The sequence below is a fragment of the Oncorhynchus gorbuscha genome, linkage group LG07 (assembly GCF_021184085.1).
Source record: "Oncorhynchus gorbuscha isolate QuinsamMale2020 ecotype Even-year linkage group LG07, OgorEven_v1.0, whole genome shotgun sequence".
Classification (NCBI taxonomy): Eukaryota; Metazoa; Chordata; class Actinopteri; order Salmoniformes; family Salmonidae; genus Oncorhynchus; species Oncorhynchus gorbuscha.
Genome location: NC_060179.1, coordinates 72027162 through 72044950, shown reverse-complemented (window position 1 = coordinate 72044950; position 17789 = coordinate 72027162).

Sequence of the window (17789 nt, the reverse complement as noted above, 5' to 3'; positions counted from 1 at the left end):
GAACACAACTTCCAACTCAAACATATAGGAAGAAAACAACTTCCAACTCAAACATATAGGAAGAACACAACTTCCAACTCAAACATCAAACATATAGGAAGAAAACAACTTCCAACTCAAACATATAGGAAGAAAACAACTTCCAACTCAAACATATAGGAAGAACACAACTTCCAACTCAAACATATAGGAAGAAAACAACTTCCAACTCAAACATATAGGAAGAACACAACTTCCAACTCAAACATCAAACATATAGGAAGAACACAACTTCCAACTCAAACATATAGGAAGAACACAACTTCCAACTCAAACATATAGGAAGAAAACAACTTCCAACTCAAACATATAGGAAGAAAACAACTTCCAACTCAAACATATAGTAGGAACACAACTTCCAACTCAAACATATAGGAAGAAAACAACTTCCAACTCAAACATATAGGAAGAAAACAACTTCCAACTCAAACATATAGGAAGAACACAACTTCCAACTCAAACATCAAACATATAGGAAGAAAACAACTTCCAACTCAAACATATAGGAAGAACACAACTTCCAACTCAAACATATAGGAAGAAAACAACTTCCAACTCAAACATATAGGAAGAAAACAACTTCCAACTCAAACATATAGGAAGAACACAACTTCCAACTCAAACATATAGGAAGAAAACAACTTCCAACTCAAACATATAGGAAGAAAACAACTTCCAACTCAAACATATAGGAAGAACACAACTTCCAACTCAAACATATAGGAAGAACACAACTTCCAACTCAAACATATAGGAAGAAAACAACTTCCAACTCAAACATATAGGAAGAAAACAACTTCCAACTCAAACATATAGGAAGAACACAACTTCCAACTCAAACATATAGGAAGAAAACAACTTCCAACTCAAACATATAGGAAGAAAACAACTTCCAACTCAAACATATAGGAAGAAAACAACTTCCAACTCAAACATATAGGAAGAAAACAACTTCCAACTCAAACATATAGGAAGAACACAACTTCCAACTCAAACATATAGGAAGAACACAACTTCCAACTCAAACATATAGGAAGAAAACAACTTCCAACTCAAACATATAGGAAGAAAACAACTTCCAACTCAAACATATAGGAAGAAAACAACTTCCAACTCAAACATATAGGAAGAACACAACTTCCAACTCAAACATATAGGAAGAACACAACTTCCAACTCAAACATATAGGAAGAAAACAACTTCCAACTCAAACATATAGGAAGAAAACAACTTCCAACTCAAACATATAGGAAGAAAACAACTTCCAACTCAAACATATAGGAAGAAAACAACTTCCAACTCAAACATATAGGAAGAACACAACTTCCAACTCAAACATATAGGAAGAAAACAACTTCCAACTCAAACATATAGGAAGAAAACAACTTCCAACTCAAACATATAGGAAGAAAACAACTTCCAACTCAAACATATAGGAAGAAAACAAATAGTATATTATCATTGTAAATAACCACTGGTTGGTTCATTGAGGTTTTACTTCCACATATATTCTTCATAAAACCAGAAACATAAAAACAATAATTTATTGCATTGGTTCCTGCATGTGAGTGTCAGGTGCAACTGTTTGAGTTTGTCAAGAACTGCAACGCTGCTGGGTTTTTCCACCATCAACAATTTCCTGTGTATGTCAAGAAGTTGGCCATCTAGCCAACTTGACACAACTGTGGGAAGCATTCGAGTCAACATGGGCCAGCATCCCTGTAGAACTTTCAACAACTTGTTGAGTCTATTTCCCGATGAATTGAGGCTGTTCTGAGGGCAAAATGGGGGGGGGCACTCAGTGTAGTATTATGTTGGTATGAGTTGACTGTGCTTGCCTTGCAGTATTATTGTGGAGACCACCTCAATGAGTGAAATTCTCTTCAGGAGAAAGTCAACAATTAAACCCCCTGGTAAGACTCGTCACACTAATGTCTCCTCATGGTGGGGACCTATCAGAGCAGAGAACAGTAATTAATTTATAGCTGGCTGACTGCTGTTCTACCACCAAACAGACACACCGAGTCCCTAAAGTGTCTGTGTATGTGTGTGTGTCTTTGCTGAATATGCAAACAGCTGCCTAACTGTGTTGTTGTTTCATATGCACACACAGGGAATAAACCAAATCCAACACCCACTGGACGGGCTGGTGGTTGAGAAATGAAACTAAATATGCAACATTTACATACGTTCTTATCCAGAGCGATTAGGGTTAGGGTTGAGTGCCTTGCTCAAGGGCACATCGACATATTGTCCACCTAGTCAGCTCAGGGATTCGAACCAGCAAACTTTTGGTTACTGGGCCAACGCTGTTAACCGCTAGGTTACCTGCCTCCCATTTGAAGTGAAAAGGATATAACTGAAATGTAAATAGGGTATGGTGTGATATTAACACCGAATTGTGTTGACGTTGTGTTATAATGCACAGGGTCCATGAGAGAGAGAGAGAGAGAGAGCGAGAGAGATGTGGGAATTGTGAAAGAGATGGGAAGTTAGGGAGAGAAATGGAGGGAGAGAGCGAGAGAGAGATACACAGAGAGTGAGCTACAAAGAGAGAAAGAAATTTGAGAGAGAGATAAAGAGAGTGGGCTAGGGAGTGCAAAATATATTTGAGAGTCAGAGAGAGAGAGATAAAGAAACGGAGAGAGAACTTTGTAATGTTTACTGTTTACTGTATGTTTTATTGTTTATTTCACTTTTGCTTATTATCTTGTTCACTTGCTGTGGCAATGTTAACGTGTTTTCCATGCCAATAAAATCCTTGAATTGAAAGCGAGCGAGAGAGAGAGAGAGAGAGAGAGAGAGAGAGAGAGAGAGAGAGAGAGAGAGAGAGAGAGAGAGAGAGAGAGAGAGAGAGAGAGAGAGAGAGAGAGAGAGAGAGAGAGAGAGAGAGAGAGAGAGAGAGAGAGAGAGAGAGAGAGAGAGAGAGAGAGAGAGAGAGAGAGAGAGAGAGAGAGAGAGAGAGAGATTCTTTTCTCACCAGGGTGGAAGATGGAAAATTCAAGATTAAGAAGTTCCAGCATGTCCTCAGTAACTGGGGTGAATGACCTGCTGCTGAACAAACCTGGATTCAGATTCTACTCAAAATCTTTCAAATACTTTGAGCATTTGCTCCAGCCTGCAAGCTTAATCAAGCACAGATAAAGTATTTGAAATACTTTCAAATAGTATTTGAACCCAGGTCTGCTACTGAATGGATGCGATGTTGGCAATGGGTTTCATCACAATCAATAACCACAATTTGGGAGATAGAAGCCGCAGTAACACAATTTATAGTTGGTGGGATGAAAAGAGAGGTATTAGTATATCACTTCAATTTAAAGTTGAATGCAAAGGTATGGATCAGCACCTCACAGAGACAGAACACAGAATACAATCTGCCTGTGAATTGATTTGGATGCAAAAGAAAGAAAGAAATACGCCCAAACATTTTATGTTATGGATCTGAATTTCACATCGTATCACAACAGCATACAATCTGTCTGCTTGTATGCACATTGATTTGGATAAGAAATAAAATATAGATTTCATGAATCTGAATGAGAATAAAAGCATCATTGTATGTCTGTGCCACTGCATGTACGGTCTGAATTATTGTGCTCCATGCTTGCATTGCCTGCGTGTGTGTTGCCCGGAGCTCGGGCTAACTCATTAGCCTCCTCCATGCCTTACACTGTTAGGCTAAATTGGGTTAAAGAAAACACACATAACCAGGTTGGAAAACAGTTGAGGGCACCACTTAAATCAGGTCATCTTCTCCAAGGCAGAGCAGATCAGGGTGTTTGTGTGGGTGAGATAAATATTGAGATTTGTGCTGTGTGTGTGTGTGTGTGTGTGTGTGTGTGTGTGTGTGTGTGTGTGTGTGTGTGTGTGTGTGTGTGTGTGTGTGTGTGCGTGTGCGTGTGCGTGTGTGTGTGTGTGAAAGAGAAAGAGAAAGAGAAAGAGAAAGAGAAAAATATTTCATTCAATACTATTATTATCATTTAATGCTGTTATTATTATTCAATTCTATTATTATTATTTAGCTGCTAGCAGCTGTGTACTGTTGGTTGGGCTGTACAAGGATGCAAGGTTGTTGTCTTACCCATTGTTGTCTTGGCTAGCTCTCCCAATCAACACCTGTGATTGCTTTACGCCTCGCTTTATGTCTCCCTCAAATGTCAATATGCCTTGTATATTGTTGTTTAGGATACTTTCATTGTTTTAGTTTACTGCGGAGCCCCAAGTCCCATTCAACATGCCTCAGATACCTCCTTTGTCCCTTCTCCCACACATGCAGGGACCTCACCCAGCATAACTAGTACGTCCAGAGATGCAACCCCTCTTATCATCACAAAATGCCTGGGTTTACCTCCACTGTACCCGCACCTCATCATCTGTACATTACGCCCAGAAATCTTTTCCTTTTATTCTCTGTCCCCAACGTACTAGATGACCAGGTTTGATAGCCTTTAGCCGTACCCTCATCCTACTCCTCCTCTGTTCCTCGGGTGATGTGGAGGTTAACCCAGGCCCTGTGTTTCCCCGGACACTTTCATTTGTTGACTTCTGTAACCAAAAAAGCCTTGGTTTCATGTATGTTAACATCAGAAGCCTACTCCCTAAGTTTGCTTTACTCACTGCTTTAGCACACTCCGCCAACCCTGATGTCCTTGCCGTGTCTGAATCCTGGCTTAGGAAGGCCACCAAAAATTCAGAGATTTCCATCCCCAACTACAATATTTTCTGTCAAGATAGAACTGCCAAAGGTGGAGGAGTTGCAATCTACTGCAGAGATAGCTTGCAAAGTTCTGCCATACTTTCCAGGTCTATGCCAAAACAGTTCAAGCTTCCAATTTTAAAAATGAATCTCTCCAGAAATAAGTCTCTCACTGTTGCCGCCTGTTATAGACCCCAATCACCTCCCAGCTGTGCCCTGGACACCATATGTGAATTGATTGCCCCTCATCTATCTTCAGAGTTTCTTCTGTTATGTGACCTAAACTGGGATTTGCTTAACACCCCAGCAGTCCTACAATCTAAGCTAGATGCCCTCAATCTCACACAAATTATCAAGGAACTCACCAGGTACGACCCAAAATCTGTAAACATGGGCACCCTCATAGATATTATTCTGACCAACTTGCCCTCCAAATACACCTCCCCTGTTTTCAATCAGGATCTCAGCAATCACTGCCTCATTGCCTGCGTCCGCTACGGGACCGCGGTCAAAAGACCACCCCTAATCACTGTCAAAAGCTCCCTAAGACACTTCTGCGACAAGGCCTTTCTCATCGACCTGGCCCGGGTATCCTGGAAGGATATTTACCTCATCCCGCCAGTCGAGGATGCCTGGTCGTTCTTTAAAAGTAATTTCCTCACCATCTTAAATAAGCATGCCCCTTTCAAAAAATGTTGAACTAAGAACAGATATAGCCCTTGGTTCACTCCAGACCTGACTGCCCTCGACCAGCACAAAACCATCCTGTGGCGGACTGCAATAGCAACGAATAGTCCCCGCGATATGCAACTGTTCAGGGAAGTCAGGAACCAATACACACAATCAGTCAGGAATGCAAAGGCATAAATGTGCATCCTGTAGCTCTAACTCCCAAAAGTTTTGGGACACTGTAAAGTCCATGGAGAACAATAGCACCTCCTCCCAGCTGCCCACTGCACTGAGGCTAGGAAACACTGGCACCACTGATAAATCCACGATAATCAAGAATTTCAATAACGGATGGCCATGCTTTCCTCCTGGCTAACCCAAACCCGGTCAACAGCTCTGCACCCTCCGCAGCTACTTGCCCAAGCCTCCCCAGCTTCTCCTTCACCCAAATCCAGATAGCAGATGTTCTGAAAGAGCTGCAAAACCTGGACCCGTACAAATCAGCTGGGCTAGACAATATGGACTCACTCTCTTTCTAAAATTAACCATTGTTGCAACCCCTATTACCAGTCTGTTCAACCTCTCTTTCTTATCGTCTGAGATCCCTAAAGATTGGAAAGCTGCCGTGGTCATCCCCCTCTTCAAAGGGTGTGATACTCTAGACCCAAATTGTTATAGACATAAATCCATCCTGCCTTGCCTTTCTAAAGTCTTCGAAAGCCAAGTTACAGTTTTTTCCAATTGCTAACACACTAAAATGACATGCACAGCACAATTATTTAAACTGACACACAGAGAGCAAAACCTCTTCTGAAGTCTTCAAAAGTCTAAACACATTTTCTGCTTTACACACATTTTGCAATTCAAAATGGCACTTTTTAAATGCACTGCACACGGTTCTCTGCATAAGACACAACAATCTGACATAAAGTCACATGTTTGCCATTTCAAAACACTGCCATTCAAAATTACACTACATGAGCTAATTGGCCAATACATGTGCCACTTGGCCAAACACCTCAATGGTTAATTGTTACCACTTCAATCAGGAAGTAAGCACTATGAAAAGACCACAGGTGAGCACCTTTTGTTTTACAACAACAATGGAAGCTGTTGCAGGGAGAGGAAGAGGAAGAGGGAGGGTGAGAATGAGAGGGGGAGGAAGAGTGAGAGGTATGGGTAGAGCTGGTAGAGGAGTTCATGGCCAAAGAAGACAACATCTTTCAAATGAAATCAGAGCAACCTTAGTTGATCATGTCATCAACCATGGGCTGACAATGCGAGAGGCTGGACAGAGAGTGCAGCCCAACTTGAGCCGTTTTACTGTCGCTTGTGTCATCCGGACATTTAGACTGGAGTACAGGTATGTAACCACAATTTCTTTCACACTATGTAGTACATCCCATGTCATAGTGTATCAGTTGGGTGACACCTGTTTACTTCATGAATGGATGATGTCATACACTAACTGCACACATTTCGTGTAGAATTTACACAACTGTGGGGGAAATATCTTTAAGCTGCATTGTCCAGCCCTATATTTTTATTTTTTGTTTTTCTAAAGGACTGAGAGACACGACCATGGTAGAGGAAGAGGCCAAATGTTCAGGAAGCTAAACTTGGAAACTTGGTTTTGGAAAATAATGAAATCAGATTACGAGAAATTCAAAGTCACATCATCCAAGACAACACCATATTCAACAACATTCAACGAGTCTGTCTGTCCACATTGGCTCGCATTCTCACGCGAAACCGAATCAGAAAGAAACAACTTTATAAGGTGCTGTTTGAGAGAAACTCTCAAAGAAACAGAGGTCAGACGAGCATATGTGGATGTAAGTACAATATTGACTGCAGTACACTACACGCAACATTGTTTCCCAGTGTACTGGATAACACCATATTGACTGCAGTACACTACACACAACATTGTTTCCCAGTGTACTGGATAACACCATATTGACTGCAGTACACTACACACAACATTGTTTCCCAGTGTACTGGATAACACCATATTGACTGCTTTTGTTCTTTGTTTTCAGGGAGTACTGGAGATGGATGCTCATGCAATCCCACATGAGTTCATCTTTATAGATGAGGCTGGGTTCAACCTAGCAAAGACCAGAAGAAGGGGGAGAAACGTCATTGGCCACAGAGCCATTATAGATGTTCCTGGCCAACGTGGTGGGAACATAACAATGTGCGCTGCCATCTCCAGGCATGGTGTCCTCCACCGTCATGCCAACCTTGGACCATACAACACAGCCCATATTATCACATTTCTGGACAGACTCCACAACATTCTCATACCACCAGAGCGTATGAATGATGCAGATCATCAAAAACCCAGTATGTTGTAGTATGGGACAGCGTGAGCTTTCATCATGCAGCCCCAGTCCAAAACTGGTTTGCTGACCACCCAACATTTCTCGTGCAATACCTCCCACCATACTCACCATTTCTGAACCCTATAGAAGAGTTGTTTTCGGCATGGCGGTGGAAGGTATACGACCGGCAGCCCTTTGTTCTCATTTCTCTTGTGCAGGCTATGGAAGAGGCATGTGATGAGATTGATGTGGGTGAAATTCAGGAATGGATAAGGCACTCAAGGCCCTTTTTCCCTCGATGTCTGGCAAGGGAAGATATTGCCTGTGATGTGGACGAGGCATTGTGGCCAGACCCAGCTGTGCGGCAAGATGCTGCCTAATTATTTTTCTTGCCTCTTTTTTTCTATATATTTTTTTCTGCACATTTTTTTCTGCAATTTTCTTTTTCAGTTTACTTTTTTTTGTGAGCATATTTTTGTTCAGTCCAATGTAAATATACAGTATCTGCTGTGCATATGTTGCACTGACTTGTTTATTAAAATAAATAAATAAACTGTTTCAAATCATGTGTGTGTATCTGCAAATATTTCTGTGCATCTGAAGATTTTCTACAATTTGAACTATTTTAGTATTATGGCAAAGCATACTAAAGATGAGAGTGCTTTTCATTATGCCCAACAGTGTGTAGTTGGTTAGATAAAAATCTGGTAATATGAATGAAGTGTGTGCCATTTCGTGCAAACGTTTGATTTTGATAATGCGATATGTAGTTTTGGTTGCAGTGCTTCATTTTGCAGGATATATGAGTTATTTTGCAGTTTGGGTGTGTGGTTTTGTGAATTGTGTTAAGTATTTTGACAAAACCAGCCTAGTTTGCAAAATTGTGTTTTAGCAAATGGGAAAAACTGTAATAAACAGATCAAATCCAATCAAATCCAATCAAATCCAATCAAATTTTATTTGTCACATACACATGGTTAGCAGATGTTAATGCGAGTGTAGCGAAATGCTTGTGCTTCTAGTTCTGACAATGCAGTGATAACCAACAAGTAATCTAACTAACAATTTCAAAACTACTGTCTTATACACAGTGTAAGGGGATAAAGAATATGTACATAAGGATATATGAATGAGTGATGGTACAGAGCAGCATACAGTAGATGGTATCGAGTACAGTATATACATATGAGATGAGTATGTAGACAAAGTAAACAAAGTGGCATAGTTAAAGTGGCTAGTGATACATGTATTACATAAGGATGCAGTCGATGATGTAGAGTACAGTATATACGTATGCATATGAGATGAATAATGTAGGGTAAGTACATTATATAAGGTAGCATTGTTTAAAGTGGCTAGTGATATATTTACATCATTTCCCATCAATTCCCATTATTAAATTGGCTGGAGTTGGGTCAGTGTCAATGACAGTGTGTTGGCAGCAGCCACTCAATGTTAGTGGTGGCTGTTTAACAGTCTGATGGCCTTGAGATAGAAGCTGTTTTTCAATCTCTCGGTCCCAGCTTTGATGCACCTGTACTGACCTCGCCTTCTGGATGATAGCGGGGTGAACAGGCAGTGGTTCGGGTGGTTGATGTCCTTGATGATCTTTATGGCCTTCCTGTAACATCGGGTGGTGTAGGTGTCCTGGAGGGCAGGTAGTTTGCCCCCGGTGATGCGTTGTGCAGACCTCACTACCCTCTGGAGAGCCTTACGGTTGAGGGCGGAGCAGGTGCCGTACCAGGCGGTGATACAGCCCGCCAGGATGCTCTCGATTGTGCATCTGTAGAAGTTTGTGAGTGCTTTTGGTGACAAGCCGAATTTCTTCAGCCTCCTGAGGTTGAAGAGGCGCTGCTGCGCCTTCTTCACGACGCTGTCAGTGTGAGTGGACCAATTCAATTTGTCTGTGATGTGTATGCCGATCACTGACCATTTCGAATCCCACCGTACTTTCTCCCCTGTGCAATTCGGTTTCCGAGCTGGTCATGGGTGCACCTCAGCCACGCTCAAGGTACTAAACGATATCATAACCTCAATCAATAAAAGATTGTACTGCGCCGCCGTCTTCATTGACCTGGCCAAGGCTTTCAACTCTGTCAATCACCGTATTCTTATCGACAGACTCAACAGCCTTGGTTTCTCAAATGACTGCCTCGCCTGGTTCATCAACTACTTCTCAGACAGAGTTCAGTGTCTCAAATAGGAGGGCCTGTTATCCTGACCACTGGCAGTCTCTATGGGGTTGCCACAGGGCTCAATTCTCGTCCCGACTCTCTTCTCTGTATATATCAACGATGTCGCTCTTGGTGATTCCCTGATCCACCTCTACACAGACAACACCATTCTGTATACATCTGGCCCTTCTTTGGACACTGTGTTATTAACAAACCTCCAAACGAGCTTCGGTGCCATACAACACTCCTTCCATGGCATCTAACAGCTCTTAAAACGCTAGTAAAACTAAATGCATGCTTTTGAACCGTTCGCTGCCCGCACCCGCCCACCTGACTAGCATCACTACTCTGGACGCTTCTGACTTAGAATATGTGGACAACTACAAATAACTAGGTCTGGCTAGACTGTAAACTCTCCTTCCAGACTCATATTAAACATCTCCAATCCAAAATTAAATCTAGAATCAGCTTTCTATTCCGCAACAAAGCCTCCTTCACTCACACAGCCAAACATAACCTCGTAAAACTGACTATCCTACCCATCCTCGACTTCGGCGATGTCATTTACAAAATAGCCTCCAACACTCTACTCAGCAAACTGGATGCAGTCTGTCACAGTGCCATCTGTTTTGTCACCAAAGCTCCATTTATTTTTGTTTTATTTCACCTTTATTTAACCAGGTAGGCTAGTTGAGAACAAGTTCTCATTTGCAACTGCGACCTGGCCAAGATAAAGCAAAGCAGTTTGACACAAACAACAACACAGAGTTACACATTGAATAAACAAACATACCGTCAATAATACAGTAGAAAAATCTATATACGACATGTGCAAACGAGGTAGGATAAGAGAGGTAAGGCAATAAATAGGCCATGGTGGCAAAGTAATTACAATATAGCAATTAAACACTGGAATGGTAGGATGTGCAGAAGATGAATGTGCAAGTTGAGATATTGGAGTGCAAAAGAGCAAGATAAATAAATAAATAAATTCAGTATGGTGATGAGGTAGATTGGATGGGCTATTTACAGATGAGCTATGTACAGGTGCAGTGATATGTGAGCTGCTCTGACAGCTGGTGCTTAAAGCTAGTGAGGCAGGGAAGAGTATCCAGCTTCAGAGATTTTTGCAGTTCGTACCAGTCATTGGCAGCAGAGAAATGGAAGGAGAGGAAGAATTGGCTTTGAGGGTGACCAGTGACCAGTGACCAGTGAGATATACCTGCTGGAGCGCGTGCTACGGGTGGGTGCTGCTATGGTGACCAGTGAGCTAAGATAAGGCGGGGCTTTACCTAGCAGAGACTTGTAGATGACCTGGAGCCAGTGGGTTTGGCAACGAGTATGAAGCGAGGGCCAGCCAACGAGATCATACAGGTCGCAGTGGTGGGTAGTATATGGGGCTTTGGGGACTAGACGGATGGCACTGTGAAGTCAAATCTGGATTTGAGTGAAGGACAAGTGGGGGAGGTTTGGGCGAGTTGCTGTGGGGAGCGCAGGGGTAGGGGTAGCCAAGTGGAAGCATGGCCAGCTGTAGGAAAATGCTTCTTGAAATTCTCAATTATTGTGGATTTATTGGTAGTGACAGTGTTTCTTAGCCGCAGAGCAGTGGGCAGCTGGGAGGAGGTGCTCTTATTCTTCATGGACTTTACAGTGTCCTAGAACTTTTTTTAGTTTGTACTACAGGTTGCAAATTTCTTTTTGAAAAAGCTAGCATTAGCTTTCCTAACTGCCTGTGTATATTGGTTCCTAACTACCCTAAAAAGTTGCATATCACGGGGGCTATTCGATGCTAATGCAGAACGCCACAGGATGTTTTGTGCTGGTCAAGGGCAGACAGGTCTGGAGTGAACCATGGGCTATATCTATTCATAGTTCTACATTTTTTAATTGAGCATGCTTATTTAAGATGGTGAGGAAGGCACTTTTAGAGAATAACCAGGCATCCTCTACTGACGGGATGAGGTCAATGTCATTCCAGGATACCCCGGCCAGGTCAATTAGAAAGGCCTGTTTGTATAAATGTTTTAGGGAGCGTTTGACAATGATGAGGGGTGGTCGTTTGACCGCAGACCCATTACCGATGCAGGCAATGAGGCAGTGATCGATGAGATCTTGGTTGAAAACAGCAGAGGTTTATTTGGAGGGCGAGTTAGTTAGGATGATATCTATGAGGGTGGCCGTATTTACAGATTTGGGGATGTACCTGATAGGTTCATTGATAATTTGTGTGAGATTGAAGTCAAGTTTAAATTGTAGGATGGCCGGTGTGTTAAGCATGTCCCAATTTAGGTCACCTAGCAGCACGAGCTCAGAAGATAGATGGGGGGCAATCAATTCACATATGATGTCCAGGGCAGAGGGTATACCACCCATCACTGCGACCTGTATGCTCTAATCAGCTGGCCCTCGCTACATATTCGTCGCCAGACCCAGGTTCCAGGTCATCTAGAAGTCTTTGCTAGATAAAGCTCCGCCTTATCTCAGCTCACTGGTCACGATAACAACACCCACTTATAGCATGCGCTCCAGCAGGTATATCTCACTGGTCCTCCCCAAAGCCAACACCTCCCTTGGCCGCCTTTCCTTCCAGTTCTCTGCTGCCAATGACTGGAACTAATTGCAAAAATCGCTTAAACTGGAGACTTATATTTCCCTCACTAACTTTAAACATCAGCTATCCGAACAGCTAACCGATCGCTGCAGCTGCTTTGCTTTATCTTGGCCAGGTCGCAGTTGTAAATGAGAACTTGTTCTCAACTGCCCGACCTGGTAAATAAAGGTGAAATTTTTTTTAAATAAAAAAAGGTATTTGCGTGCGTGCGTGCGTGCGTGCGCGTGTGTGTGTGTGTGTATTGGTACGTATGTGTGTGTGTGTGCACAAGAGAGAATGTGTGTGATATCTACCATGTCTTCGGTTCAGATCTCTTGGCTGGTATCCCTCTACAACGTTCTTCCAAAGGTAGCAGTCAGGCGCACAGCATGAAAGCCTCTACGCTCAGCCTTCTTGCCCCGTTTTGAGGTTAAAGCATAGTTTGATCAATGGATAGGGCCTCCCTACGGTCACCCTCTGATCAAGCATCACCACGTATGAAATACGTGTGTGAGATGTGTATATGTGGGGGGAGGGGTGGGGTGGCTTGTGTTTTTGTCAGACAGAGGTGTTTGAGTGTGCGTGTGTGTGTCTTCTCTTCTTTGTGTCTGGGGCTCCCAAGGGGTTTCTTTTGAAGATTTAGACCCCAATTATGGACCATCTGAGCGGCACAGATAGGAGCAGATAAGACGGCTCTACACCCTGGGCTGAGTGTGTGTGTGTGTATATGTGTGTGTATGTGTTTGTGTGCGTGTGTGCGTCTGTATGTGTATGTGTGTGTGTATGTGCTCCACAGTGTGGAGGCTCGGTCACCAAATGGCACACAATTTCCTACACATTGCACTTCCCTATGGGCCCTGGTCAAAAGTAAGGCACTATATAGGGACTAGGGTGCCATTTGGGATACACTTTAGCCTCGTTTAACCCCTCACAGTGAATCTGAATGGGTCTCAATAATCTCTGTTTAATCCCTCACAGTGAATCTGAATGGGTCTCAATAATCTCTGTTTAACCCCTCACAGTGAATCTGAATGGGTCTCAATAATCTCTGTTTAACCCCTCACAGTGAATCTGAATGGGTCTCAATAATATATGTTTAAAACCTCACAGTGAATCTGAATGGGTCTCAATAATCTATGTTTAATCCCTCACAGTGAATCTGAATGGGTCTCAATAATCTATGTTTAATCCCTCACAGTGAATCTGAATGGGTCTCAATAATCTCTGTTTAACCCCTCACAGTGAATCTGAATGGGTCTCAATAATCTCTGTTTAACCCCTCACAGTGAATCTGAATGGGTCTCAATAATCTCTGTTTAACCCATCACAGTGAATCTGAATGGGTCTCAATAATCTCTGTTTAACCCCTCACAGTGAATCTGAATGGGTCTCAATAATCTCTGTTTAACCCCTCACAGTGAATCTGAATGGGTCTCAATAATCTCTGTTTAACCCCTCACAGTGAATCTGAATGGGTCTCAATAATATCTGTGTAACCCCTCACAGTGAATCTGAATGGGTCTCAATAATCTCTGTTTAACCCCTCACAGTGAATCTGAATGGGTCTCAATGATCTCCATATAACCCCTTACAAACGTAAAATGTCAAAGTGTTTAAGGTTAAGTTTAGGCATTACCTCAGAATTTTTAAAGATAGGGTTAAGTTTAGGCATGAACTCAGAATTTTTAAAGATAGGGTTAAGTTTAGGCATTACCTCAGAATTTTTAAAGATAGGGTTAAGTTTAGGCATGAACTCAGAATTTTTAAAGATAGGGTTAAGTTTAGGCATGAACTCGGAATGGTTAAGGTAAGGGTTTGGTATAGGCTTAAAACAAAAATCTCAAAAAAAATTCTCTATCACTGGGTTTGAACATTCAACCTTTGGCACCAGAGGCAGATGCTTACGTGAAAAGTAGCAGCGCTCACTGTAGCCCCTAGTGGCCGGTTTCCATTTTATCTCCCGACGCCCTCAAACATGGATGGATGTCAAATACTAGCTTATATCACAGGTGTCCTGGCTGTATGGATTACATGTCACTGCACATATTAATGCCATGTGCAGTACTGGAGGAATTCTTCTAAGCCACAAATTCATTAATATTCATGGAAGTGAAGAATTTAGTATATATTGCAAGGGATACAGGTCGATCGTCTGCTGCTCCTAACCAGACAATATGACAAAAAAAAACTGTGAAAGAATGAGGAGTTTTACACAACATTAAAGGCACTATCTGTAATTTGTTTTTCAGCCAAAGGCAGCCCCTTGCAAGGCATTTCTAAGTTATATTCTTCCAAAAATCAATGGGTATATATATCATACATTTTTTTACAGCATTAAAGATTGTACCTACAATAGCATATCGATAATTAGTTTACATCTTTAGGTACATTTAGGTACATTTACACAACAATGAACAATATTTTACTGTATAATACACCAAAATGTAATAAGCAGCCAATCAAATAAAGCAGCTCAAAATGCCAAGGGAGCCAATCAGGTATTCTCTCAGATGGTGTTTACTTAGTTGTTGTGTATTTGTGTGTTTTTAAAGAAGCCGTGGATGTTCCCCTTCAGGGGGGCAGATGGGTGGAACAACCAGGGGAGCATGGGAGGCCTGAAAAACAGCTGGCTGAAACAAATCAAAGTCACATTCACGAGTCAGACGAAAAACTTTATTTGAAGACATGCAATCTCCCCAATGGTTTCCAAGTCTTCTGAGGGTTTGCATTGTTGTTAATGCTTGTTTTGCTAGTGTCTACAGTACGGTACTGCAAATGACCAAATATATCCATTTTGGTGTGAATGAATTCTTCCAGGTATCAAGATTAAGTCTCTTGAGGGTGTCCTAAAATGTGCACCATACTCCTGATAACTGGGCCAGCTGATATCCTGGACCAGCTAAAATATCCTCCCTGTACCAGACAAAATTTCATTTGAAATTGTATTTATTCAGCAAGCAAGAGGAGGAAACTTAAAATTCAACACACTCACCCCTGATGACCGACTGATATGCAACTGCCGCCAACTCCAAGCCAAGGTGACTGTGCTCCTCACCGCCACGCAGTCAGAGGGACATGGCATCAGAACCACAGATGCCACCTTTATTTTAGCACAAAAGGGTACACACACACACATGCACGCACACACACACACTTGAAAACAGAGAAAGGGAAAGGATAACAAAGAGAAGAAAGTGGTAGCAGAAGAAAAAGTAGTATGAGAGAGAGAGACATAGAAATCAATAGACATAACAGGGAGACTATCATAAGTGTTTTCAGTAAAGCCTGGGGCTGTGCAGCCGAGTGGTGAGAGAAAAGGCAGGCATTGCAGACGACCTGGAACACTCAAGGGTCTCAGAGTCACTGTGTGTGTGCTCTATTTCCTTTCTCTTTCACTTCAATTACTTCCTTCTAAGCTGATATGGAATTGATTTAAGAAGGTCATAGCATGGATCATTTAGCTATTTGATTTGCAATTTTAAGACCGCTTTAGCTATCAAACAAATATTTAAAAAAAAATATTAATCAAATATTGAATTTGGCCTTTACAGCTACAGCCCATAGGAACATGTTGAATAGCACATTCATAAATGATTAAAAAAAAGACAGGAATAAGGTTTTGAAGTGTTTGTCCTATATCTAGGAGATATAAGAAAGCTCAGGATATATATATCCTGTATATTGGTAGAATATATATATATATATATATATATATATATATATATTCTACCAATATACAGGATATATATATCCTGAGCTTTCTTATATATATATATATTATACAGTACATTACAGTACAAGTCAAAGGTTTAGACACACCTACTCATTCAAGGGTTTTTCTTGATTTTTACTATTTTCTACATTGAGGAATACTACTAGTGAAGGCATCACAACTCTAACACATATGGAATCATGTAGTAACCAAAGAAGTGTAAAATACATCAAAATTAATTTTAGATTTTGAATTCTTCAAAGAAGCCACCATTTGCCTTGATGACAGCTCTGCACACTCTTGGCATTCTCTCAACCAGCTTAATGAGGTAGTCACCTGGAATGCTTCCAATTAATGTGCCTTGTTAAAAGTTTGTTTGTGGAATTTCCTTCCTTCTTAATGTGTTTGAGCCAGCCAATCAGTTGTGTTATGACAAGGTAGGGATGGAATACAGAAGATAGCCCTACTTGGTAAATACCAAGTTCATATTATAGCAAGAACAAATATAACAAATAAGCAAAGAGAAACGACAGTCCATTATTACTTGAAGCCATGAAGATCAGTCAATGCGGAAAATTTCAAGAACTTTAAAAATTTCTTCAAGTGCAGTTGCAAAAACCATCAAGCGTTATAATGAAAATGTTTCTCATGAGGATTGCCACAGAAAAGGAGAAACCAGAGTTACCTCTCCTGCAGAGGATATGTTCATTAGAGTTACCAGCCTCACATTGCAGCCCAAAGTAAAAGACACATCTCAAAATTAACTGTGAGACTGCGTGAATCAGGCCTTCATGGTTGAATTGCTGCAAAGAAACCACTACTAAAGGACATCATTGTGAAGAAGAGACTTGCTTGGGCCAAGAAACACGAGCAATGGACAATAAAGCAGTGGAAATCTGTCCTTTGGTCTGATGAGTCCAAATGTGAGATTTTTGGTTCCAACCGCTGTGTCTTTGTGAGACAGAGAGTAGGTGAACAGATGATCTCTGCATGTGTGGTTCCCACTATGAAGAATGGAGGAAGAGGTGAGATGGTGTTGGGGTGCTTTGCTGGTGACACGGTCAATGATTTAATTAGAATTCAAGGCACACTTAACCAGCTTGGCTACCACACCATTCTGCAGCGTTAAGCCATTCCATCTGGTTTGGGCTTAGTGGGACTATCATTTGTTTTTCAACAGGACAATTAACCAAAACACACCTCCAGGCTGTGTAAAAGCTATTTGACTCAGAAGAGTGCTGCATCAGATGACCTGGCCTCCACATTTACCGACATCAACCCAACTGAGATGGTTTGGGATGATTTTGGCAAAAGAGTGAAGGAAAAGCATTCCTCATGAAGCTGGATGAGAGAATGCCAAGAGTGTGCAAAGCTGTCATCAAGGCAAATGGTGGCTACTTTTAAGATTCAAATTATAAATTATATTGTCATTTGTTTAACACTTTTTTGGTGACTACATAAATCCATATCTGTTATTTCATAGTTTTGATGTCTTCACTATTATTCTACAATGTAGAAAATAGTACAAATAAAGAACAACCCTTGAATGAGTAGGTTTTTCAATCTTTTGACTGGTACT